This window comes from Macaca mulatta, chromosome 5 (genome assembly GCF_049350105.2).
Source record: "Macaca mulatta isolate MMU2019108-1 chromosome 5, T2T-MMU8v2.0, whole genome shotgun sequence".
NCBI classification, from domain to species: domain Eukaryota; kingdom Metazoa; phylum Chordata; class Mammalia; order Primates; family Cercopithecidae; genus Macaca; species Macaca mulatta.
Genome location: NC_133410.1, coordinates 146,141,761 through 146,168,751, shown reverse-complemented (window position 1 = coordinate 146,168,751; position 26,991 = coordinate 146,141,761). Strand labels below are relative to the sequence as shown.

Genomic DNA, 26,991 nt, shown 5'->3' with positions numbered 1-26,991 from the left:
GCAGAACAGGCTATTTTAAATCATCATTTAAATATAAAATATTTTAAAAATAGAGTTATAAAATGATTTTCCTATACCTGCAATTAGTGAAAGTATTTCTGGGAATTATAAGCTCAGGAAAGAATTTTAGTGTTAGGAGGATATTGAATGAAATGGAAGAACTGTCACGTACAAATGATGAGATTAGATAGATTTGGTTTTGTGGTATCATGACAAATATTGGCTTTCATCCTAGGTTCCTGACTCACAACTTCCATAGCCCTTATTACAGTCTTTTGTTATAATGTTGGGTGTGTTAGACCTTAGGGGCAGGCCTCTGACCTTCTCCTGCCCTCTTTTCTTCTACCTTTCTCTCACCTGCCCCAGGCAGGACTCTACTCTTCCCTGGCCTTTCTGATCATGGGTCTTAAGAATTTTCTCAGAGAGGGTCCTGCCCTATATTCTAGGGGGGAAGGAATACTGCTGTCCTGAAGCTTCCATAAAATCCCAAGAGGATTGGGTTAAGTTGGCTTCCAGATAGGTGAACACATGGAGATTCCTGGAGGGTGGCATACCTGGGGAGGGCATGCAAGCTCCACACCATTTTCGACATGCCTGCCCTATGCAACTCTCCATCAATACCCTTTGCAAAACCAGCAAATGTAAGCAATTGTTTCCCTCAGTTCTGTGAGCTGTTCTAGCAAATTAATTGAACCAAAACAGGGAGTCATGGGAACCCCAATGCCTGATGCCAGTTGGTCAGAATTTCAGAGGCCTAGATTTGTGACTGGTGAGCGAGGGGCAGTTTTGGGGACTGAGCCCCACCCTGTGGGATATGATGCTATCTCCAGATAGACAGTGTTGGAATTGAATAGGAGGACACTCATCTGGTGTCCACTGCTTGGTGTGTGGGGAAACTCCCCTCTACACTTTGTCACGGAAGTCTTCTGTGTTGATTGTTGTGACATGAGAGCAGAGGAAGCCCATGGTTTGAGAAAGTTTTCCCCACACAGGTTGTCTTAGGGGAGAAAACAAAAGCTAGCTGATAAATGTAGAAACAGAAAAGAAGATGGTGGTGACGGTAGCCTAGCGTGCCAGGGAGCTGTTGCTTTTCCCTAATCGCTTTCATCCAGGCTCTATCAGTGGTCGGCATCCGTGGAAATCAATAAGAACTTGCACACCAGTAAAAAACATGGAGAAAACCCAGGAAAATAGTAAGGGGAAAAGAAAAGACAATAGCTTGACTACCTCTCAGTGAAAGCAGAAGAACTCTGAGATCATACGACAAAAGCAGAAGGCAGCTAATGAGAAGTCTATGCAAACAAAAGAAAAATGATGACTGGCTATTTGGAAAACCTGGGTGCTACTACCAACTGGGTGTGTCATAAGCTCTAAGGTCAAGATTCTGTAGACTGAACAGTCATTACGTATGTTATGGCTTATGCTTTAAAAACTATTTAAAATTTTACCTTTCAGCTTGACTTAGTGTGATGTTTTAGAAGCATTTTTCAAAGAGTAAAACACTAACCATGAAAAAGAAAAAGTTGAAATATGAAGATTGAGAATAAGAGTGGAGGCACAGATGTGGGGAGTCCAGCTGCTGGTTGTTTTTAATAGGAGAACTTGGTTAAGCATTTACACTGCTTTCTTCTATTTAAAACCATGATGACCTGATTCAGATAGTTTCCCTTCTGCTATGAACATGAGATCATAGATGAAACAAAACCTTCAAAGTAAGCTCTAACTAAACACCAAATAATAAAAGAAAGATTCAAAAAGCACAAAATATAATAAAAGTCAACATGGTGAGAGCCGATGGCACTGCAGCCCACAGTAAATTTTACCCTGTATTTTGGCATGAAAGGCTGGGTGTAGGCTTGTCATTCACCCAGGAAAACCAGAGAGACAGCCTCAGGCTGTTGCAGGTGGGTAAAGTGAATTTTCTAATCCTGCATTAAAATATGCATGAAAATCTTTTCATAGTTATTCTCCATTTATGAAAAGTGACCTAGAAAAACTCTACATACATACAAAGAGATTTGGCCTTAAATTTTAAATTTTTTGCTCTGTTTAGGGTCTTAGGTATAAAGGAGGGAAGAAGAGAAGGCAAGTATTAAAAAAAAAATGCCTTAGGGCCCAAACATGTCTACATTTATTTTTTTTTTTTCTGTCTAAAATCATTCCAGGACTGTTGTAATCCATATATCCTTATCAGTAATAAGGAAACTGAAATAATAAAATCAGAGAAAAATAAAAAAGTTAATGCAGAAAATAAACTCACACAACTGGATTACATGATATGATTAGAATGTTAGTAGATGGAAATAAACAGAATTAGGCATTAAAGCATTATAAATATGAAAACAGAGAAAAACTTCTAACTAAAGATGCTGAAGTTTATTGATGGGATAACAAAATAGAATTTTATATATATTATAATATACATATTGTTATATATTATTTATATTTACTATGAGGAATTGGCTCATGTAATTATAGAAACTGAGAAGTCTCATGATCTGCTATCTACAAGCTGGAGACCTAGGAAAGCTAGTTGTGTAATGTAGTCTGAGTCTGAAGGCCTTAGCACTGGGGAAGTCAATGATATAAATCCCAGTTCAAGGGCAGAATATGATATTAGATGTCCCAGTTCAAGTAGTGCGGCAGAAAAACAAAAGGGGTAGATTCCTCCTTTCTTTACCTTCTGTTTTATTCAGGCCTTCAGAGGATTAAATGATACCCAACAATGTTGGGAAAGGTAATCTATTTTACTCAATCCACCAACTTAAATTCTAATTTCATTTGCAAACACCCTCACAGACATAGCCAGGAAAAATGTTTAATCTAGGCACCCATGGCCCATTCACCTGGATGCATACCTTTGTCTATCATACTCAATGAACAGACTAAGAAGATTAGGAAGAGCCAACCAGAGAATTATTGACCTGAGAGGTGGATCTAAGAAAACTACCTGACATACTACAGAGAAATTTAAGCAGATGGTGATAGTAACTGTAGGGCACACTAAGGGTTTCCTGGGATATTCATGATATTCTACTTCTTTATATTGGGACAGGTTCCATGAGCGTGGTCACATTCTGAAAATTTGTGAAGTGGTACATGGAAGAGTGATATACTTCTATAAAAAGGTTAAAAAAAGTTTATAAGTACAAAAAATGTGAAATGTAACATTTGAAATTGTAAGTGAAAAAAATTATATAAAAATTTCTAGTAATTTTAGAGAAGCAAAAATGGAATTGCAAACAAAGAAAAGAAACCATGAGGACCAGAAATACAAGACACAGAATAAGATGGTTGAACTAAATCTAAATATAAATCTACCTGTTTAAACACAGGAAATATCAGCTTTGATAAAATAACAAAATTTTATTTAAAATAATCATACCTAAAACTCAATGACTAAGAAATTTTGAAATTCAAGAAATAAAAAAAGTTGACCAAGTATTAATTGCATAAAAATATTAATGTATAATTAGACTGTATTATATATTTATTACAGATAAAAGTCATTAATTAATACTAAAAATCATTAGTCAGACCTTGTAATCTTATATCTAAATATCTGTAATTCAGTAATTACTTAAAATTATTTTTTAAGAGAGGCTTTAACATTGCTAAAACAATTAAGAGAAGATGAATTTTAACAATGGAGAATAAAGCTCAGAGGAAGAAGCGGGATATAAGGGGCAAAAGAAAGCATTAAATTGAACTTACATAACATTCTTCAAATTACGAGTTTAAGTAGAATTCAAAGTAGAGGTCACTGATATTAAAAAAATATGAAGAACTGAATGGAAAAAAATGTATGATATGTATACTTATCAATACTTGTGAAATGCAGCAAAAGCCACTTTGCAATTTCAAGTACATTTTTTAAAAAGAAAACAAGAATATGTATTAAATTCAAATAGTAAAATAATAACAATAGTAGTACTTGTAAAAATGTAGAAATATGGAGACAATTATGAAAAAATGTTAGATTAATATTAAAAAATTTACAAAATGCTGTTTATAAGTGTTAATAATATAAAATTTCCAAAAGGACTTATCACAAAAAGATAGTAGGTTTAATTTTTAAATAATTGAGACATAACTAAAAGTATAGCAAGATAAAAACAAAAGTAAATGGAAAACAACTTGGTTTATAATATCAAGAATTAGAAACAACTAAACATTTACTAACAGGGGAATGGATACATTTTCCATAGTTATATAATGGAATACTTTGCAGTAGAAATTAATGGACATATACTTATGTGGATAAATGTCAACTGTAAGGCTACATAAAAATCCATTTCTAAGAAGAATGCATATAGTATGACATCAGTTGAATAAAGGTTTAAACATACATAATGATATCAGCTTTAAATCTTATATCATCAGATCATGCTAGCCATTCCTCTATTTTTGCTCCTACTTGCCATATAAAAGCTCTCTGATCAGTTCCCGGTATCAACTTAATCTTTTACTTTCTGATTTCCCATCACTTTCTCCAACATTGGTGCTGTCATAGTTCTTGATGATTTGAAAGACAATCCATTATCTGCCATTTTCTGGCATCTCAGTTCCTGTAAGTTCTTTCATCTAATGATCTTCATCAACATCTCCACTTGCAAGTCCAACACTCAGTCATTGGGCTCTCCAGCCATTACTTCCTGTCTTTTGACTAATGTTCCAGTATTGCCACAACTTTGCTCTTAACTATGATTTACTGTATTAATTTTCTAGGGCTGTCTTAATAAAGCACCTTACTGCCTAGTTCACTGAGAAGAAGGAGGAAGTCAGAAGAGACTTTCTACAACCCCCACTACAATTTCTAATAACCCACTTGCACTTGAACTCATATTTTCAACTTTTTCCTGTGCACATCTTTCACCTTTCTACCTACGAACTAGATCTTTTCCCTATCTTCCAAAGTCTTTAAGTGATTTTTCTTTTTCTCTCAACCATTCCCTTTCTACTAGAACTTTCCTATAAATATATAAACATACTGTTGTTTCTCACATTTTTAAATGGCCTCTTAACCTTGAATTTCTCAAATACTGATCCACTTATCTCCTTGTCTATACCCATGATTCCCAGTTTTTCTTCCACTATTCTCTACTAAACTCCTACCAGCAAGACTTCATTGTTACTACCTAACCAAAATGGTTTTTATTGAGGTCATCAGTGACTTCCAGTAAGATAATTCCATGGTTATTTCTCAGTCCTCATTTACTTGATCTGTTAGCATTTGTCATATTTGTTACTCTGAGGACATCACACTCCCCTGGTTTTCCTTATTTCTCAAAAGATAATCTCAATCCCATAACTGGTTTCTCCTCATCTCACAATCCAATTTTTGTTACTCACTGGGAGTTAATGCACCTTATAATGACATTTTGATCAATAATGGGCTGTATATAAAATGATGGATGCATAAAATTATAATGGATGTGAAAAAATTCTATCATCTAGTGACATCATAACCACCATAATGTCATTGTGCAACCCATTATCTTTGCTATGTTTAGATACACAAATACTTACCATTGGAATACAATTGCCTACAGTATTCAGTGCAGAAACATGCTGCATAGGTTTTTAGCCTAGGTGCAACAGGGTATACCATACAACCTAGGTGAGCAGTAGGCTATACGATCTAGCATTGTGTAAGAACCCCACGTGATGTTCACACAACAACAAAATTGCCTAAAGATGCATTTCTCAGAGTGTATCCTTGTTTAATGATGCATGACTGTATTTGGGCCTTTTCTCCTTACTATTATGCTAATTATCTTGAAGCCCATTCAGTGTCATTTATATGGTAATACTTCCAAATCTTATATTTACAATCTTCCTTTCCCTGCAGTCCAGCCTCATATATACAACTGTACCCTTGGCATCTTTGCTGATATTAAAATATACATATATAATTTACTATGTTTGAAAGTGAGGTCCTGATCATTCTACTGCCATTGCCACCAAACATGCTCTTTTAATAGATTTGTTTGCTTGTTTGTTTCTGCTAATGGTAGTTCTCTTTGAACAGCTCAGAACTAAAATCTTGACCTGTGCCATCATTATCTTTCACCTGGATTATTGCAACAGCCTCACAAGTGAACTTTCTGCCTTCTATCAAGCCCACCACTGAAAAACAAAACAAAAACAAAATAAATCTAGTCTATTTTCAACATACCAGGATTTTTTGATTAAAATATCAATCATATCATGCCTATTCTCTGCATAAAATTCTGCCAACTGGTTACCATCTGACAAAGAGTTATTAATAAGTTATTATGAATGCCTACAGCCAGTCCAAATCTATACACTCCTCTACACTCTTTTATCTCTCTGATTTCACTTTCTGCTCCTCTCCTCCTATCTGTCTATATTTCTTTACTGTTCTTTTTATATATCCAGTATATTCTCAAACCATCATTTCTTTTAACTACTTACTCAAGAAACAATACATCATCTGTGAAACTTGACACTGATCACACTTTATGTTTTCTCTTACCCTCATCTAACATATTATATATTTTAGAAATTTATTTTTTCACTGTCTGCCAAATTTACTAAAATGCTATCTTTATGAGAAGAAAGATTTTGGTCTGTGTTTTGTCCTTTGCCCTATTTCTAGTAGCTAGAATAACACATGAACTTAATGTAATAGTATATACCACTTAATATTTGTTGATTGAATAGATGAAAAATATGTGTGTATCTGAATGTGTGTACTATGGATATATACATATATAGCAAACATGAAGATCTGTGCATGGAAAAAGGAAACACCAAATTGGGGAGATTCATCTCTTAGTTATCCACCTAAGAGGAATAATTGCTAATACAGGAAAGAAGCAATCTGAGGAGTACACAAGGAGATTCAAAATATTTGAGTTTATTTCATTAGTTTAGTGAAGAATATGTGAGTATTTGTTATATTATTTGTACTTTTTTGTATGTCATAAAATTAATTTTATATGAAGGTAATGATATACTAATCAGTTGGATAAAATTCTATTATGCTATGTTGTCTTCTTGAGCACTATCTTAAAAATTCCATTTATGTATTTAAAAAGTTGCTTGATTTTGGTCTGTTGGAGTTTGCTTGAGGTCCACTCCAGACCCTGTTTGCCTGGGTATCAGAAGCAGAGGCTGCAGAAGAGAGAATATTGCTGAACAGCAAGTGTTGCTGTCTGATTGTTCCTCTGGAACTTCGTCTCAGAGGTGTACCCGACCGTGTGAGGTGTGAGGTGTCACTCTGCCCCTAGTGGGGGATATCTCCCAGCTAGGCTACTAGGGAGTCAGGGACCCAACTGAGCAGGCAATCTGTCCGTTCTCAGATCTCAACCTCCATGCTGGGAGAATCACTACTCTCTTCAAAGCTGTCAGACAGGGACATTTGCATCTGCAGAGGTTTCTGCTGCTTTTTATTTAGCTATGTCCTCTCCCCAGAGGTGGAGTCTACAGAGGTAGACAGGCCTCCTTGAGCTGCAGTGGACTCCACCCCGTTTGAGCTTCCAGGCCACTTTGTTTACCTAATTAAGCCTCAGCAATGGCAGGTGCCCCTCCCCCAGCTTCGCTGTCACCTTGCAGTTAGATCTCAGACTGCTGTGCTAGTAATGAGGGAGGCTTAGTGGGTGTGGGACTCTCTGAGCCAAGCGCGGGATGTAATCTCCTGGTGTGCTATTTGCTAAGACCCTTGGTAAAGCGCAGTATTAGGGTGGGAGTGACCCGATTTTCCAGGTGTTGTGCGTCATGGTTTCCCTTGGCTAGGAAAAGGAATTCCCTTCTCTCTTGTGCTTCCTGGGTGAGGTGATGCCTCGCCCTGCTTCGGTTCTAGCTCTTTGGGCTGTACCCACTGTCCTGCACCGACTCTCCCTGCAGCTGAGGGTCCTGACTGTTAGAAGGAAAACTAACAAACAGAAAGGATGTCCACACCAAAACCCCATCTGTATGTCACCATCATCAAAGACCAAAGGTAGATAAAACCACAAAGATGGGGAAAAAGCAGTGCAGAAAAGCAGAAAATTAAAATAATCAGAGCGCCTCTCCCACTCCAAAGGAACACAGTTCCTTGCCAGCAACAGAACAAAGCTGGACAGAGAATGACTTTGACAAGTTGAGAGAAGAAGGCTTCAGTTGATCGAACTTCTCAGAGCTAAAGGAGGAAATAAGAACCCAGCGCACAGAAACTAAAAACCTTGAAAATATTTGACAAATGGATAACTAGAATAACCAATGCAGAGAAGTCCATAAACAACTTGATAGAGACGAAAACCATGACACGAGAACTACGTGACAAATGCACAAACTTCAGTAACCGACTCAATCAACTGGAAGAAAGAGAATCAGTGATTGAAGATCAAATGAATGAAATGAAGCAAGAAGAGAAGTTTAGAGAACAAAGAGTAAAAAGAAATGAACAAAGCCTCCAACAAATATGGGATTATGTGAAAAGACCACATCTACATCTGATTGTTGTACTGGAAAGTGGCAGACAGAATGGAACCCAGTTGGAAAACACTCTGCAGGATATTATCCAGGAGAACTTCCCCAATCTAGCAAGGCAGGACAACATTCAAATTCAGGAAATACAGAGAACACCACAAAGATACTCCTTGAGAAGAGCAACTCCAAGACACATAATAGTCAGATTCACCAAAGTTGAAATGAAGGAAAAAATGTTAAGGGCAGCCAGAGAGAAAGGTCGAGTTACACACAAAGGGAAGCCCATCAGACTAACAGCGGATCTCTTGGCAGAAACTCTACAAGCCAGAAGAGAGTGGGGGCCAATATTCAACATTCTTAAAGAAAAGAATTTTCAAACCAAAATTTCATATCCAGCCAAACTAAGTTTCATAAGTGAAGGAGAAATAAAATCCTTCACAGACAAGCAAATGCTGAGAGATTTTGTCACCACCAGGCCTGCCCTACAAGAGCTCCTGAAGGAAGCACTAAACATGGAAAGGAACAACCAGTACCAGCCACTGCAAAAACATGCCAAAATATAAAGACCATCAATCCTAGGAAGAAACTGCATCAACTAATGAGCAAAATAACCAGCTAACACCATAATGACAGGATCAAGTTCACACATAACAATATTGACCTTAAATGTAAATGGGCTAAATGGTCCAATTAAAAGACACAGACTGGCAAATTGGATAAAGAGTCAAGACCCATCAGTGTGCTGTATTCAGGAGACCCATCTCATGTGCAGAGACACACATACACTCAAAATAAAGGGGTGGAGGAAGATCTACCAAGCAAATGGAAAACAAAAACAAAAAAAGGAAGGGATTGTAATCCTAGTCTCTGATAAAACAGGCTTTACACCATCAAAGATCAAAAGAGACAAAGAAGGCCATTTCATAATGGTAAAGGGATCAATTCAACAAGAAGAGGTAACCGTCCTAAATATATATGCACCCATTACAGGAGCACCAAGATTCATAAAGCAAGTCCTTAGAGAATTACAAAGAGACTTAGACTCTCACATAATAATAATGGGAGACTTTAAAACCCCACTGTCAACATTAGACAGATCAACAAGACAGAAACTTAACAAGGATATCCAGGAATTGAACTCAACTCTGCACCAAGCAGACCTAATAGACATCTACAGAACTCTCCACCACCAATCAGCAGAATATACGTTATTCGCAGCACCACATAGTACTCATTCCAAAGTTGACCACATAGTTGGAAGTAAAGCACTCCTCAGGAAATGTAAACAAATGGAAATTATAACAAACTGTCTCTCAGACCACAGTGCAATAAAACTAGAACTCAGAACTAAGAAATTCAATCAAAACCACTCAACTACATGGAAACTGAATAACCTGCTCCTGAATGACTACTGGGTACATAGCAAAATGAAGGCAGAAATAAAGATGTTCTTTGAAACCAATGAGAATGAAGATACAACATACCAGAATCTCTAGGACACATTTAAAGCAGTGTGTAGAGGGAAATTTATAGCACTAAATACCCACAAGAGAGAGCAAGAAAGATCTAAAATTGACAACCTAACATCACAATTAAAAGAACTACAGAAGCAAGAGCAAACACATTCAAAAGTTAGCAGAAGGCAAGAAATAACTAAGATCAGAGCCAAACTGAAGAAGATAGAGAAACAAAAACCCTTTAAAAAATCAATGAATCCAGGAGCTGGTTTTTTGAAGAGATCAAAAAAATTGATAGAACACTAGCAAGACTAATAAAGAAGTAATGAGAGAAGAATCAAATAGATGCAATAAAAAATGATGAAGGGGATATCATCACTGACCCCACAAAAATACAAACTACCATCAGAGAATACTATAAACACCTCTATGCAAATAAACTAGAAAACCTAGAATAAATGGATAAATTCCTGGACACATACACCCTCTCAAGACTAAACCAGGAAGAAGTTGAATCCCTGAATAGACCAATAGCAGGCTCTGAAATTGAAACAATAGTTAATAGCCTACCAACCAAAAAAAGTCCAGGACCAGACGGATTCACAGCCAAATTCTACCAGAGGTACAAGGAGGAGCTGGTACCATTCCTTCTGAAACTATTCCAATCAATAGAAAAATAAGGAATCCTCCCTAATTCATTTTATGATGCCAACATCATCCTGATACCAAAGCCTGGTGGAGACACAACAAAAAAGAGAATTTAGACCAATATCCCTGACGAACATCAATGCAAAAGTCCTCAATAAAATACTGGCAAACCGAATCCAGCAGCACATCAAAAAGCTTATTCACTATGATCAAGTGGGCTTCATCCCTGGGATGCAAGGCTGGTTCAACATACACAAATCAATAAAGGTAATCCAGCATATAAACAGAACCAAAGACAAAAAACACCTGATTATCTCAATAGATGCAGAAAAGGCCTTTGACAAAATTCAGCAGCCCTTCATGCTAAAAACCTCTCAATAAATTTAATATTGATGCATTGTATCTCAAAATAATAAGAGCTATTTATGAAAAACCCACAGCCAATATCATACTGAATGGGCCCAAGCTGGAAGCATTCCCCTTAAAAACTGGCATAAGAGAAGGATGCCCTCTCACACCACTCCTATTCAACACGGTGTTGGAATTTCTGGCCAGGGCAATCAGTAAGAGAAAGAAATAAACGATATTCAATTAGGAAAAGAAGTCAAATTGTCCCTGTTTTCAGATGACATGATTATATACTTAGAAAACCCCATTTTCTCAACCCAACATCTCCTTAAGGTGATAGGCAACTTCAGCAAAGTCTCAGGATACAAAATCAATGTGCAACAATCACAAGCATTCTTATACACCAGGAACAGACAGACAGAGAGCCAAATCATGAATGAACTTCCATTCACAATTGCTTCAAAGAGAATAAAATACCTAGGAATCCAGCTTACAAGGGATGTGAAGGATCTCTTCAAGGAGAACTACAAAGCAGTGCTCAATGAAATAAAAGAGGACACAAACAAATGGAAGGCCATTCCATGCTCATGGATAGGAAGAATCAATACCGTGAAAATGGCCATACTGCCTGAGGTAATTCATAGATTCAATGCCATCCCCATCAAGCTACCAATGAGTTTCTTCACAGAATTGGAAAAAACTACTTTAAAGATTATATGGAACCAAAACAGAGCCCACATTGCCAAGACATTCCTAAGTCAAAAAAACAAAGCTGGTGGCATCACACTACCTGACTTCAAGCTATACTACAAGGCTATGGTAATCAAAACAGCTTGGTACCGGTACCAAAACAGAGATATAGACCAATGGGACAGAATAGAGCCCTCAGAAATAATACCACACATGTACAACCATCTGATCCTTGACAAACCTGACAAAAACAAGAAATGGGGAAAGGATTCCCTATTTAATAAATCGTGCTGGGAAAACTGGCTAGCCTTAAGTAGAAAGCCGAAACTGGATCCCTTCATTACTCCTTATACAAAAATTAATTCAAGATGGATTAGAGACTTAAATGTTAGACCTAAAACCATAAAAACCCTAGAAAAAAACCTAGGAAATACCATTCAGGACATAGGCATGGGCAAGGACTTCGTGTCTAAAACACCAAAAGCAATGGCAACAAAAGCCAGCATTGACAAATGGGATATAATTAAACTAAAGAGCTTCTGCACAGCAAAAGAAACTACCGTTAGAGTGAACAGGAAACCTACAGAATGGGAGAAAATTTTTGCAATCTACCCATCTGATAAAGGGCTAATATCCAGAAACTACGAAGAACTCAAACAAATTTACAAGATAAAAACAAATAACCCCATCAAAAAGTGGGTAAAGGAAATGAATAGACACTTCTCAAAAGAAGACATTTATACAGCCAACAGACACATGAAAAAATGCTCATCATCCCTAACCATCAGAGAAATGCAAGTCAAAACCACAATGAAATACCATCTCACACCAGTTAGAATGGCAATCATTAAAATGTCAGGAAACAACAGGTGCTGGAGAGGATGTGGAGAAATAGGAACACTTTTACACTGTTGGTGGGACTGTATACTAGTTCATCCATTGTGGAAGACAGTTGGCGATTCCTCAAGGATCTAGAACTAGAAGTACCATTTGACCCAGCCATCCCATTACTGGGTATATACCCAAAGGATTATAAATCATCCTGCTATAAAGACACATGCACACGTATGTTTATTGAGGCACTATTCACAATAGCAAAGACTTGGAACCAACCCAAATGTCCATCAATGATAGACTGGATTAAGAAAATGGGGCACATATACACCATGGAATACCATGCAGCATAAAAAAGGATGAGTTCATGTCCTTTGTAGGGACATGGATGAAGCTGGAAACCGTCATTCTCAGCAAACTATCACAAGAACAGAAAACCAAACACCGCATGTTCTCACTCATAGGTGGGAATTGAAAAATGAGGTCACTTGGACACAGGAAGGGGAACATCACACACTGGGGCTGGTTGTGGGGAGGGGGGAGCGGGGTGGGATAGCATTAGGAGATATACCTAATGTAAATGACGAGTTAATGGGTGCAGCACACCAACATGGCACAAGTATACATATGTAACAAACCTGCACGTTGTGCACATATACCCTAGAACTTAAAGTATAATAATAATAAAAAAGTTGCTTGATTTTAAAAATATCCTTCATTTCTCTATTTTTTCATAATTTTAGATTTATGAAATAGAGTAATGGCTTTAATTCTATTTTTAAAAAATTCTGGCCTCTGTCACTTCTCTGTGAGTTTTCATTAATTGTTTTTTTGTCCTCATTATAAGTCAGTTTTCTTTTTCTTACTACATCTGTTTCTTAGACTGGATGCCTGATAATTTGAATTTTACATTCAAATGGTGCTATATATATTTGATTTCCTATATATATTTTTGATTTTTGTTTGAGAATACAGTTAATTTACTTTGAAACAGTTGAATCCACTTTGGTCTATTTTTTATTTTTGATTTGTTAGGTGACTCCATAGCAGTGTTTACTATAATGCTAATATTATCCATTACTGAGGTAAGAGTCTCCTGAATATTCCATTGAATGCCCTGTATATCCTGAAATTGTCCAGTCTAGCTATTTACTGCCCTGTGTGAGTACCAGGCACTATTTCCTCTAATTTTATTGAATTACCTTTCCCACAATTCTAAAGTAGTTTCCTCACATGCATATGATGCTCAGTACTTTGCTGAGTACTCAGAGGAGACTCTGTAGACAGCCAGAATTTTCTCCCTGTGCAGTTTTCTCCTCTCTGGTACGTTCTCCTGCATATTATAGCCAGTTAGTCTTCCCCAGGGCCTCTACTAAGCTTTCTCAACTCAGGGAGTCTTCAGGACTCTGTGCCAAGGCTGGAACCTTTCTTAAGGCAATAAGCTGAAATAAATATAAGATTCCTCCGGTTTGCTTTCCTTCCTTCGGGTATCACTTCTGTCTGGTATTAAGTGTCTTAAAAACTATTGCTTTTTTTTCTTCTCTTTTTGTCTTGTCTTTTGGTTGTTCCAGATGGGATTATTACACCTTGACCGGAGCTTGTGTTTTATTACCTATCACTTTCAAATATACGTACTCTTTAATCGTATTCGATTTTAAAAATCCTTTTCGTGTTCCTTTCTTCTGCTTTTTCATTTCTCCAATATCTTTATGCATTTCCCCTTTCCATCTTTTGCTTTTCCTCTGCTTTTTTTTTAACTGTGGTATCTTTTTTTTTTTTTTTTTTTTGCTTTGTATTCCACCCTCCAATTTCACCCCCAGTAACTACTGTTATCTGAGAGGTTTTGTTTTATATCTTCCATTTGTCTAGGCAAATAGTTCTGAGCTTTTTTATTTCTAACTTTAGTTGATGTTTCAATGTTTGCATAACTTTTTATAATTTATTTTTCCCCCACTTATGTGTTTTAATCAATGTTTTCATCTTCTTTGTTGTTGTGTGTTTCTGGTGTTTTTCCATTATTTATTAAAACACTATCTAGTTGCTTTTTATCTTTTTTATTGTCTTGGAATACACTTGCATGGAATTAGATTTTATTAATTTATTTTTTTTTAATTTTTTTTATTTTTTTCAGTATCTGATGTTTAAATGATGTGGGCTTTCTGGGAAGATTAGCCCGGGCACATTTTCAAACCTTTTTTTTTTTTTTTTTTTTTAATCACTAGCTATCTGTGATCTACTCCCACAAAATCTAATGTCTAATATTTTGGCCCTGCTCAATTTCAATTTTGTGCTCAGTATTTGGTCTCTATGTGAGCTCTTTTCTAAGAGAGACTTAGCTTGACATTTCTAAAATTTTCAGGGGAATATACTAAGTTAGCAATATTAGATCTTTTAGGCCTGCTCGCAAGTTTTTTTCATTGCCCTTAATTCAGCTCCTGTGAGAAATTTTCCCAGTTTCACTGGTCATTCCCAGCTGCATTTATTCAAGTTGCCACTCAGTGTAAAACATGGTGCTTGAAATGATAAGAATAAGTTGGCTTTTTGGGGAGGGAGGGTATTTCCATGAAATTGTGGATATTTTTGCATTTCATTTTCATGCTGTCATTCCCAGTTGCTGCTTTGGTGGTTTGACCAACCTCATTGTTATTTTCAGTTACATCAGACTTCTGTTACCTATTTTAAAAAGATATAATCAGATGTTAACAAGTGTTGACTTGTTTAATTTTTAGAAAAAGTGTGGAGACAATTTTAATATACTCAATTTTACTATGTGTATAATTTTGACAAAATAAAACAAAACTTAAAAGAGAAAAGGAGAATTTAATGAAAATATATTAATAACTATAGCAAGAAATACTACACAAGGATAAATATAACAAAGGAAACCTTTATCCATATTTATGGATAAAGTTGATAAACCTATTGAAGGAAATAAAAGTGTGCTAAATAATTAAAGACATTATCCATATTTATGGATAAAGTTGATAAACCTATTGAAGGAAATAAAAGTATGCTAAATAATTAAAGACATAACTGTGCTTGAGGGTGACAAAACTTAGCATTATAAAGATGCCAGTTTTGGCCAAGCAATTTTATTCATTCATTTATCATAGAATTTGATCAAAATCTTTGTTAAATATATACTAAAGTTAAAAACATTGCCAAAATATTATTAAAGAAGAAAAAAAGAGAACTTGTCAATATTTATTGTAACAATAACATTTGTATGTTTACAATAATAGTAATATACAAAAGCAAATTTATGGATACATACATGGTAAACTTATTCAAGTGAGGGCAAGGATATATATAAACTGAGACTGTTTATTTATGTGAAACAAAGATGAGAAATGTGATTGTAAAAATACACAGAAGAGACTGCAACTTCATTTGTTAATATGTTAGTTCTTTAATAAATATGGGAAGTAAAAATGGACAAATGTCTAAATCATTAAATCTGAATCATTATTCTTAATATGTTAAAATTTATGATTCTCTTCCTTCTTTTTTACCTTCTCCTCTGCCTCCCCGTCTTTCTTTCTTTACCCTTCCTTTCATTGTTCCTTCTCCTCCTTCTCCCCTTTTCTTATTCTTTCCTCTCTCTGTTGTCAGGAACTGTGCATTATTTTTCAAATATATTTAAATTATTTGGTTGTTTTTGATTTGTCATTAGAGAGTGATCCAGATTTTACAAGAAAAAGAAAATGTTTATATTGTTCTATTGCTCTCCTCTAACTTCCTGTTTTTATTTTGTGTGGTAGTGTGAATGGAATCTATGAACAGAATTTATGAGGAAAAAACAGCTGTTAGCAGCAAAATGATAGAGTTCATTAGATGTCCGTACAATATGCATTGTGCGTAATTGCATGGTTCAAGTTTTAATTTAGTTTTAAAGTCTTTTAAAATATATCGGTAATTACCAGACCACCAGGCACTAAAACCCATGATGAATAATCAGTTTTGGATAATACTTTAAATACTGCAAAGCTATTTGATTCCTTAAAAGGAGGCAGAGAATGCAATATTAGGTAATAAGCCTAGCTAAAAATGTTTCATAGATGGAAAAATCTAGCTATCTGGAATTTCTGTAGTCATTTTTAGGAATTGTGTTTGAGGCAGGGCAATAGCAACCCAAATAATATGGTGGACAATGAATATCTGTTACTCACCTGGAATAAGTGAAAAAGTGTTCCATGAAGTGAAGCTCATATTCAGTTACACAGGGACAAAGCATTTCATTCTGAATAGTGCGGTGAGGGGGTCTATTACCAATGAAATTTAATAAAGTGGAGTGTGAGAAATGCTATTTTATGCATTATCTTTTAGATTAAAACTGACATAGCACAACTAATGAAAGCTGATCTGATTTTTCTTGTAGCATGTTAAAGATATCTATAGAGATAAAAATAGGAAAGAAACACATTAAGCAAGTTCGATGCCTTACAGTGTTTTTGGTCATGGCCCTATAGGAGAATGATTCCACCATGGCACCCCGGCGACCTTGCGCATATCCATAAAGGTCACACAAACAAAGATTTGAACCACAGCTAACCTGAGTCTTATCAGAATGCCTTATGTGGCTCCTGGAACATAAGAGAATGTAATGCATGCAGGGAGCTTCTACAAGGCCATTTCCCGCTCACCTCGCGTGATCTCCTTGTTATTATAAAACAATTTCTCATCACCTCCTGAATTCTGATGAAGCTTCTGGAGTGCCACACTCAGAAAAGAACTTCAGAAACATAAGTTCACTTAGTTGCAGTCTAGAGTTAGAAACAGCAACAGGGCATCCCGCTACTTACACCAAGGTGTACTATTTTGTTTTAGTGCAGTTTTTTGTTTTGGGACAAAGCATAGGAAGCTAGCACCTCTGGCTAATCTTTTTCTCTTGATAAAGTCATAAAGTAAATAATAAAGTGTTTGAATCTCAAAGTGGTTCACTGTGACTTTATCAGGCTTCAGCTTTGGGCTGGACTTGAATTTTATGTGCTTGAAAACTTCAGCTTAAGAAATTTATTTTGCATCATTGAAAGCTTATCTTTCAGCATTGAATCAATCAAGTTGTTAGTCTTGTTTCATGAGACCTTGCATTCTGCCCTTGGGACCACATAGACATACACTATATCTGCATATCCATAATACAGTCCCTGAATGCCTGAATGTTCTCTGATATCCAGTTCTTATCCTTTCATTTCAATGTACTATTTTGTCTAGAGATATGGTTTGCCAGGTCTCACTTCCACTCTCCCAGGAAGTTAAATACTGGTCTTGAAGTAAAATTTTTACAAACAGCTGTCTATACACACACACACACACACACATATATGAACACACATGTATATATTTTGAGGCAGGGTCTCACTCCTATCACAGTTTTTACAAGCAGTTGTCTTTATACACACACACACACACACACACACACACACACACTCATATATATATATATATATTTTTTTTTTTTGGGGGGGGGGCAGGGTCTCACTCCTATCGCCCAGGCTTGAGTGCAGTTGCATGATCTTGGCTTACTGCAGTCTCGACCTCCTGGGCTCAGGTGATTCTCCCACCTCATTTTCCTGAATAGCTGGGACTACAGGCTTGCACCACTATGCCCGGCTTATTTAACATTTTTGTCTTTTTAGTAGAGATGGAGTTTCACCGTGTTGCTCAGGCTGGGCTCAATCTCCTGGACTCAAGCTACTCACCTACTTTAACCTCCCAAAGTTCTGGGATTCCAGGCATAAGCCACCATGCTCACTGTCTTAACATTAATGTCAAATATCTCAGGAACCTAATTACCCAACTGGAAGGAGCAACTCAAATCACCTGTTAGATTGCATGATTTTTAGTTTCAATGAACCTGTCTGCTTTTGAGACCTAGAATTGAGACCTAGAATTGGCAGAAACTATAGGACAAAATATATAAAGACAGACTGAACTGACTAATTGAAAGGTAAGCTCTCTGAGAAAAGGAATATGGTCTTTTATTTACTGCTATTATTTTTGTGTGTAGAATAGTGTTAGGTACAATGTAAGTACTGAATTATAATTTTTGATTGAATAAAAAAAATATTAGAATAGCATAATATAACACAGCATAGACTAGAACAGTTTGTCCTGAGGGATGGTGAAAAACTTTCTATTATTTTGAAAAGGTACTAATTTTAGTCTTATGATTTAAAGTGACAAAGAATGACATGTCAAAGGAGTTTATATTACATGGTAGTTAATTTTATGTGCTAACTTAACTGGTCTAAGGAATTCCCAGATGGCTGATACAACATTATTTCTGGGTGTGTCTATAAGGGTGTATCTGGAAAAAGCTGGCATTCAAATTGGTAAACTGAGTAAAGAATATCACCCTCACCCCCATGTAGGCTAGCATCATCTGATTTATTGAGAGCCTCAGTACAGTAGAGAGGTAGATGAATGTGCTCTCTAACTGAGCTGGCGCAGCCATCTTTTTCTGTCCTTGGAAATCAGTGCTCTTGGTTTTTAGGGTTGAACTTGGCATGGGTCTTACATAATCAGCTCCAGTTGTTTACAGGCCTTGAGACTCAGACAGAATTACAGTAGCTTTCCTGGGCCTCCGTCTTTTAGACAGCAGTTCATGAGACTTAGCCTCTATAATCATGTGAGCCAAATTCTTATAATAAATCTCATTACATCCTTATTTGTACTATTGGTTACGTTTCTCAGGAGAATCATGACAAATGCACATGCATCTTTAGTACCCCAGAGTATTTGTACTGGGTAAGGAGTAGAAGGTGGAGAAATCATTTTGTTCTCTCTTTTAGTTGATGGTTTGAGAAAATAAACAAGAAAGAAAAAATAAAAACCTATCTACATAATTTTAATAACAAAATTTACTACTATGAATGCTACTTTGTATTATAAGGTAGTGGGTTTCATATAGAGATACAGGTTTACTAAACCATTTGTTAAGAACACGTAAGTTGGCAAAAGAAATGCTGACCTGAACTATTAGGTTGGTGCAAAAGTAATTGCAGTTTTGGACCACAAATTTTAAATCATAACGAGGCTCAAACACATCTTTATTAATCAAAATAGGAACCATTACAATCAACACATTTTTGCCAATGAGAAATCAGTTTGTTTATTACTGTAGCATAAAAATCCATGCTTCGAGATTCTACAAACTCTTGGAAAGCATTTTCTGTATCCTGCTGGTTGTGGAAACGTTACCCTTGCAAAAAGTTGTTAAGATGCTTGAAGAAGTGGCAGTCAGTTGGCACGAGGTCAGGTGAATATGGCAGATAAGGTAAAACTTTGTAGCTCAATTCATTCAACTTCTGAAGCATTGGTTGTACTACGTGTAGTTGGGCATTGTCATGAAGAATTGGCCCATTTCTATTAACCAATGATGGCTGAGAGTGTTGCAGTTTTTGGTGCATCTCATTGGTTTCTAAGATGTAATGGTTTTGTTTGCCTGGATTCAGAAAGCTGTAGTGGATCAGACTGGCAGCAGACCACCAAACAGTGACCATGACCTTTTTTTGGTGCAAGTTTGGCTTTGGGAAGTGCTTTGGACCTTCCTCTGGAGTCCAACCACTCAGCTGGTCTTCACTGGTTGTCATATAAAATTTACTTTTCATAACATGTCATAATCTGATCGAGAAATGTTTCGTTTCTGTGATATAGAATAAGAGAAGATGACACTTCAGAACAACAATGATTTTGATTTTTGCTAAGCTCATGGGGCACCCACTAATCAAGCTTTCTCACCTTTCTAATTTGCTTCAAATACCGAACAACCATACAATGGTCAAAGTTGAGTTCTTCGGCAACTTCTTGTGTAGTTTTAAGAGGATCAACTTTGATGACTGCTCTCAATTGGCCATCGGAAGTTGACAATGGAAGTACACTCCATCTTCAAAGGTCTCATCTCCTTTGCAAAACTTCTTGAATACCACTGCTCTGTACATTCGTTAGCAGTTCCTGGGTTAAATGAATTGTTGATGTTGTCAGTTGTCTCCCTTGTTTTATAACCCATTTTGAACTCGAATAAGAAAATTGCTCAAATTTGCTTTTTTCAAACATCATTTCCACAGTCTAAAATAAACATAAATAGCAAGTAATGTCATTAGCAAAAAAATAAAGTGAGAAATGACCATTAAAATAATGTATAAGATAACCACATTTATTTAAGAATGTATTCCATTATCAAATGGCATGAATTTCAACAATGCAAAAATACAATTATATTTGCACCAACCTAGTAACAATATTTTATTTCTATTTTTGTTGGGAAAAATTTAAAATAAAGAACAAATACTGAGATACAAACATATATATTTCATCTCCAGGATTACTGTCCATTAAGATTTTATCACATTTAATTTCTGTTTATTTCCTAAATAATAAAATATTACATACATGTCTAAAATTTGTTTTATCTACTATCTTTTTTTTCTGTCCACAGCTATGCCCACAATCACTGTTATCACTATAATAAGAGTTGCAAAAGTTGGACACATGGATGAGACAGAGATCTGATTAATGAAAATAACTTTATTTTAGAGGGAAGTGGACTGTAAATGGAATTCTAAAAATTCCATCCTACCTTCCAGGAGAGGTGGGTTACCTCTAAACTTAAGCAAAGTGAGTAGAACTTCCTCAAGATTCTTTAGAAGTAATGGTTTTATTTGAGTTTTCTGTTCTTCTGGAAATGTACAGGACAAAAGAGACAGATTGACTAAACGCTTTTATAATTCTGCAACAAAGTCTTACTGATGCTTTGGAATCAGCTTGTACTCTCTGAAAGTGTTCAGACAAATAATCCAAAAGTTTTCTGTGGACCATAGGAAAAGTGTGGGAAGTTATTGCCTTTAATTTTATCCCACTGAACCATCAAAAGGAGCAAATAACAGCAAATAAGCTTTGGCAGAGGAGAGACTGGGGGTGAAAAGCTAGATTCCTAGTAGGGAGAAAGCAACTTGGCAGAAAAGAGTACATTCACCCAAAGAGAATTGTATGACGAAACTAAGCAGGCAGAGGGGAAAGTTTATAAAGGGGTTGTATAGAGGTGAAATTGTGTCCCCTCAAAATTCATGTGTTTTAGTTCTAACCCACAGTATTTCAAAATGTGACTGTTATTTGACAATAGGACCTTAAAATAGGTAATTAAGTTTAAATGAAGTCTCTACAGAGGGCCCTAATCAAAAACGAATGTTTTCCTTATAAGAATAGGAGATGATGACACAGGCACACACAGAGAAAAGACCCCATGAAGTCACAGAGACTTTCTCTTCTCTCTTTAGCTCGTAGTTGACTGCCTAGCTGCTTAGCAACTACAAGCCAAAGAGAGAAGAGAAAGAAGCCTCAGAGTACATTAATTCTGCTGACACCTTGATCTTGGACTTTCAGCCTCCAAAACTGTGGAAAAGTAAATTTCTATCATTTAAACCAACCAGTTTGTGGTACTTTGTTATTGTAGCCCTAGCAAACTAATACCATATGATAGATAATTATGGACATCATTCATGAATAACTATGCAGAAAAGAACATGGAATCAAAGACCATGAAGCAAAACTTACAGAAAATATGAGGATAGTTATAACAAATATTATTTTAGCTCTTTACTGAAGAAATATCAAATAAAAATGATGAACAAGGATATTTATTACTTAAATAGCATAATTAATTTGACAAATAATCTTGATTGTAGATATTTTTCTAATGTCTACTGAACAATCACAAATATTAACCATATATAATTGGACTCAGAAGAGAAGGGGAGGGTGGACTTCGGAAGAAATAGCTTCATTATAAATGAAGGAGATGAATGTGCTAATAGTTGGAGAGGAAAATAGCAACAAGAGATGTTGTTTACTTAAACAGTTGTGCACCATGAGAATACTCTAATAGGCAGAAATCAATTGGCAATATAGTGGAAAAGGAGGAGGCTTACCCAAGTTTAGCCCGTGAGTAGACAAGACAAAAGAGAATGTCATCGAGTATAAGAATGAGCAGTTGGTCATTGCTAAGAGTGCAGAATAATGGGAATGAAGGCAGAGTATATGTGACAGGAACAGATGTGGTTATTAAAGGTTGCTGATACTCTCTTCTGATTGTTTTTGTCTTATCAGTGAAACAGGAAGTGAAATGATTAGCTGAGTCAAGGAGGTTTTGAAGATGTAAAGAGCAGAAAGATGAATGAAATAATCACACTTGATGTTAGGAAAGTGAGTAGCTTAGGAAAAGTTGTAAGTTTACCAGGGATAATGAAGGGTTCACTTGAGTGTGGTGAGGTGAGACTCATGAGCATGATTGTATGTTTCATCCCGGTCATGTCCAGACGCTAATCTGTTTGCACAGAGTAGGTAAAGATTTAGACTTAACCAAATTGGTGTGATTGTTAATTTTGGTTTTCCACGATGTGGTATTCTATTATTTGTATCAAACAGAAGATTGCATATGTTTCAATTTATCTAATATCTTGATAAAAATTGATCTCTGAGGTTTGCTGTGCATGAAGGAACTGGGGAAATGGCAGATAGCAATGGGAGAAAAGGCAAACTGTGCTTTAATATTTTCCATAAGTATAGATTACCTGTGTGATTTATAAAATGTCATAAGTATGTTTATAAATAATTTGAATATGAAATGACAAAGTTTAATGAACAAATTTTAGCTGTAAGATTAATATGAAATTTTACTAAAAAACACAGGAGTAATAGACGACAATAAGCTAAGTTTGGGCAAATGATTAAAAATGGCTACTAAAGCCAACAAATAGAATAATCCAACTCAAATCTAAATATCATGGTCAATTTTAAGATAACTATAGTGTTTACATCAAGAAAAATTGCTATTTTCCATTTTTGGAAATGTGCATGCATATTTAGCTGTCAGATGTTAAGGTTATGTGTACAAAAGCTTGTTCAAGGGATATATAGCCAGTGATTAAAAACAAGAGTGACTAAACCTTAAAGAAAATGATGTATAAGAAGGTTATAAAATTTGCAAACTGAGCTTTATAGTTTCAATAATTTTATGAATAGTAATTGTCATTTGTTGAGTTGTATCACAATTCATGACATGGTATAAGTGCAAAGAGAGCATATGGGGTAAATCACTCTGCCTACATGAAGTGGTAGAGACATGTATAAAGGGGAAAAATTGACCATCATTTGGGTGCCTTTAAATTCTAACTTATGTCATACATACACATAACTGATTAAATATATAATTTCAGTCTTTACATTTTAAAATTCTTCAATAAATCAGAATTTCATAAATTAGAAATATACTAAATGGATATATGCAAATACAGTACAGTGCTACACGTATTGTTGTGTAGCACTGTATACTTCCTTGATAGACCTAATGTTCATTTATTATATACTTCCTTGATAGACCTAATGTTCATTTCTCCCCAAATGTCAATTTTAAGATTATTGTGCCTTAGGCACCATTAATTTTAAACATTCAGCCTCATGATGTCTCATAATTTTCTTCTTGAACCAAGCAGTTATATCTCTAAATACAAAAACATACAAACAATTTTTTTTCCTCTTGCTTTGGAATTAGATCATCTTAACATTTAGTAGTCTGTTTAAATTTTACTGAAAGTACCTTGAGGAACAGGTACCTGACAAGTAACTTTATAACTGTAGTAGCCCAAAGAGAGGAGCACATCCTACTGATTGGATGAGTCTAAGAGAGATATCTGCTGGCTACATTTCAATAGCTACTCTGATACATCGATAGTCCTATTTTTTAATATACAATTGGGAAAAAGAAAAAAATTGAGTAAAATAATTAAGAACACTTACAGAATTTAGTTTATTCAAATGAAGTTGATAATTAGATTATAACTACAAGTTCAGAATTAAACAAGTAGAGGCACTTTAGAAAAATGCTGTAGATGTGCACATTGATAATGAAGGTACTTCTTTTAAATAAGTGGATATTATAGCCATATATCATATACCTAAAGTAATAGTAAATAAATGATTCTGAAACTAATATAGTATTTAGCTGGGCAAAATCATTATTGCAAGTCAAAATCTGAAAAAAGAGCAACAAATAACAGAAAACATAAAATGTTATCCTCAGATATTAACCCATAAAGTTTTACAACTGTCACACCTTTAAATACATATTGGTATCATAAGACCTTTCCTTTTTTCAACTCTATTTATTTATTAATGTAAATGATACCCAAAATGCTTGTAAATATTATTATGCAGATTTTTTTTTCTACAATCACCATTTCCAAAGACACCCAGGAGAAGGGGACGTAATTTAAATAATTTTGCCTGTTTGCCACACACTGCCTTATTCATACATTGCTTTAAAAATCCATATAAAAAGAAAATTAAACTTCAACAAATAAAACAAAGAATTAAAGCCATTGAAAAAAAGTAATGTCTCATACATGAGATTGAACACTGGAAAAAGTTTTTAGCCATTTGAAAAGTCTTTCTCTTTTTATATGAGTTATGTACAATAGTCAGTGATTATATGTTTAGAAGTGGTTTATTCCTTTGATCAACTTTGCTAAACACAGAAGACTGAACTCAATCTCTTATAGCAAATTTCTTTAGGTTAAAACTAGTGGCTTATCTGGCCATTCTATCTGAATCTTTCTCCTGTTGGCACTATTGCTGTATTGCACATTTGATTCCTTTCCTCTGCAGGTGAGTTACTATATCAGTGACCTTTATTTGGTTTTAAAGAATTGTGACGGGCGGAGCAAGATGGCCGAATAGGAGCAGCTCCAGTCTCCAACTCCCAGCGCCAGCGACACAGAAGACCGGTGATTTCTGCATTTTCAACTGAGGTACTGGGTTCATCTCACTGGGGAGTGCCGGACGATCGGAGCTGGTCAGCTGCTGCAGCCCGACCAGCGAGAGCTGAAGCAGGGCGAGGCATTGCCTCACCTGGGAAGCGCAAGGGGGAAGGGAATCCCTTTTCCTAGCCAGGGGAACTGAGACACACAACACCTGGAAAATCGGGTAACTCCCACCCCAATACTGCGCTTTAGGAAACAGGCACACCAGGAGATCATATCCCACACCTGGCCGGGAGGGTCCCACACCCACGGAGCCTCCCTCGTTGCTAGCGCAGCAGTCTGTGATCTACCGGCAAGGCAGCAGCGAGGCTGGGGGAGGGGCGCCCGCCATTGCTGAGGCTTAAGTAGGTAAACAAAGCTGCTGGGAAGCTCGAACTGGGTGGAGCTCACAGCAGCTCAAGGAAACCTGCCTGTCTCTGTAGACTCCACCTCTGGGGACAGGGCACAGTAAACTAAGACACACAGACACCTCTGCACAGACGCAAACGACTCTGTCTGACAGCTTTGAAGAGAGCAGTGGATCTCCCAACACGGAGGTTGAGATCTGAGAAGGGACAGACTCCCTGCTCAAGCGGGTCCCTGACCCCTGAGTAGCCTAACTGGGAGACATCCCCCACTAGGGGCAGTCTGACACCCCACACCTCACAGGGAGGAGTACACCCCTGAGAGGAAGCTTCCAAAGCAAGAATCAGACAGGTACACTCGCTGTTCAGAAATATTCTATCTTCTGCAGCCTCTGCTGCTGATACCCAGGCAAACAGGGTCTGGAGTGGACCTCAAGCAATCTCCAACAGACCTACAGCTGAGGGTCCTGACTGTTAGAAGGAAAACTATCAAACAGGAAGGACACCTACACCAAAACCCCATCAGTACATCACCATCATCAAAGACCAGAGGCAGATAAAACCACAAAGATGGGGAAAAAGCAGGGCAGAAAAGCTGGAAATTCAAAAAATAAGAGCGCATCTCCCCCGGCAAAGGAGCGCAGCTCATCGCCAGCAACGGATCAAAGCTGGACGGAGAATGACTTTGACGAGATGAGAGAAGAAGGCTTCAGTCCATCAAATTTCTCAGAGCTAAAGGAGGAGTTACGTACCCAGCGCAAAGAAACTAAAAATCTTGAAAAAAAAGTGGAAGAATTGATGGCTAGAGTAAATAATGCAGAGAAGGTCCTAAACGAAATGAAAGAGATGAAAACCATGACACGAGAAATACGTGACAAATGCACAAGCTTCAGTAACCGACTCGATCAACTGGAAGAAAGAGTATCAGCGATTGAGGATCAAATGAATGAAATGAAGCGAGAAGAGAAACCAAAAGAAAAAAGAAGAAAAAGAAACGAACAAAGCCTGCAAGAAGTATGGGATTATGTAAAAAGACCAAATCTACGTCTGATTGGGGTGCCTGAAAGTGAGGGGGAAAATGGAACCAAGTTGGAAAACACTCTTCAGGATATCATCCAGGAGAACTTCCCCAACCTAGTAGGGCAGGCCAACATTCAAATCCAGGAAATACAGAGAACGCCACAAAGATACTCCTCGAGAAGAGCAACTCCAAGACACATAATTGCCAGATTCACCAAAGTTGAAATGAAGGAAAAAATCTTAAGGGCAGCCAGAGAGAAAGGTCGGGTTACCCACAAAGGGAAGCCCATCAGACTAACAGCAGATCTCTCGGCAGAAACTCTCCAAGCCAGAAGAGAGTGGGGGCCAATATTCAACATTCTTAAAGAAAAGAATTTTAAACCCAGAATTTCATAT

The 26,991-nt window shown here is 36.4% G+C and overlaps 1 long non-coding RNA gene and 1 pseudogene across 1 annotated transcript in view; both read left to right on the top strand.

The window, feature by feature from the left end:
* The window catches only part of LOC144341004 (uncharacterized), a 74,364-nt gene that overhangs the window by 7,939 nt on the left and 39,434 nt on the right, over positions 1-26,991 (top strand). The gene's annotated exons all lie outside the window — the stretch shown is intronic.
* Positions 591-1,747, top strand: LOC100424650 (small EDRK-rich factor 1 pseudogene; annotated as a pseudogene).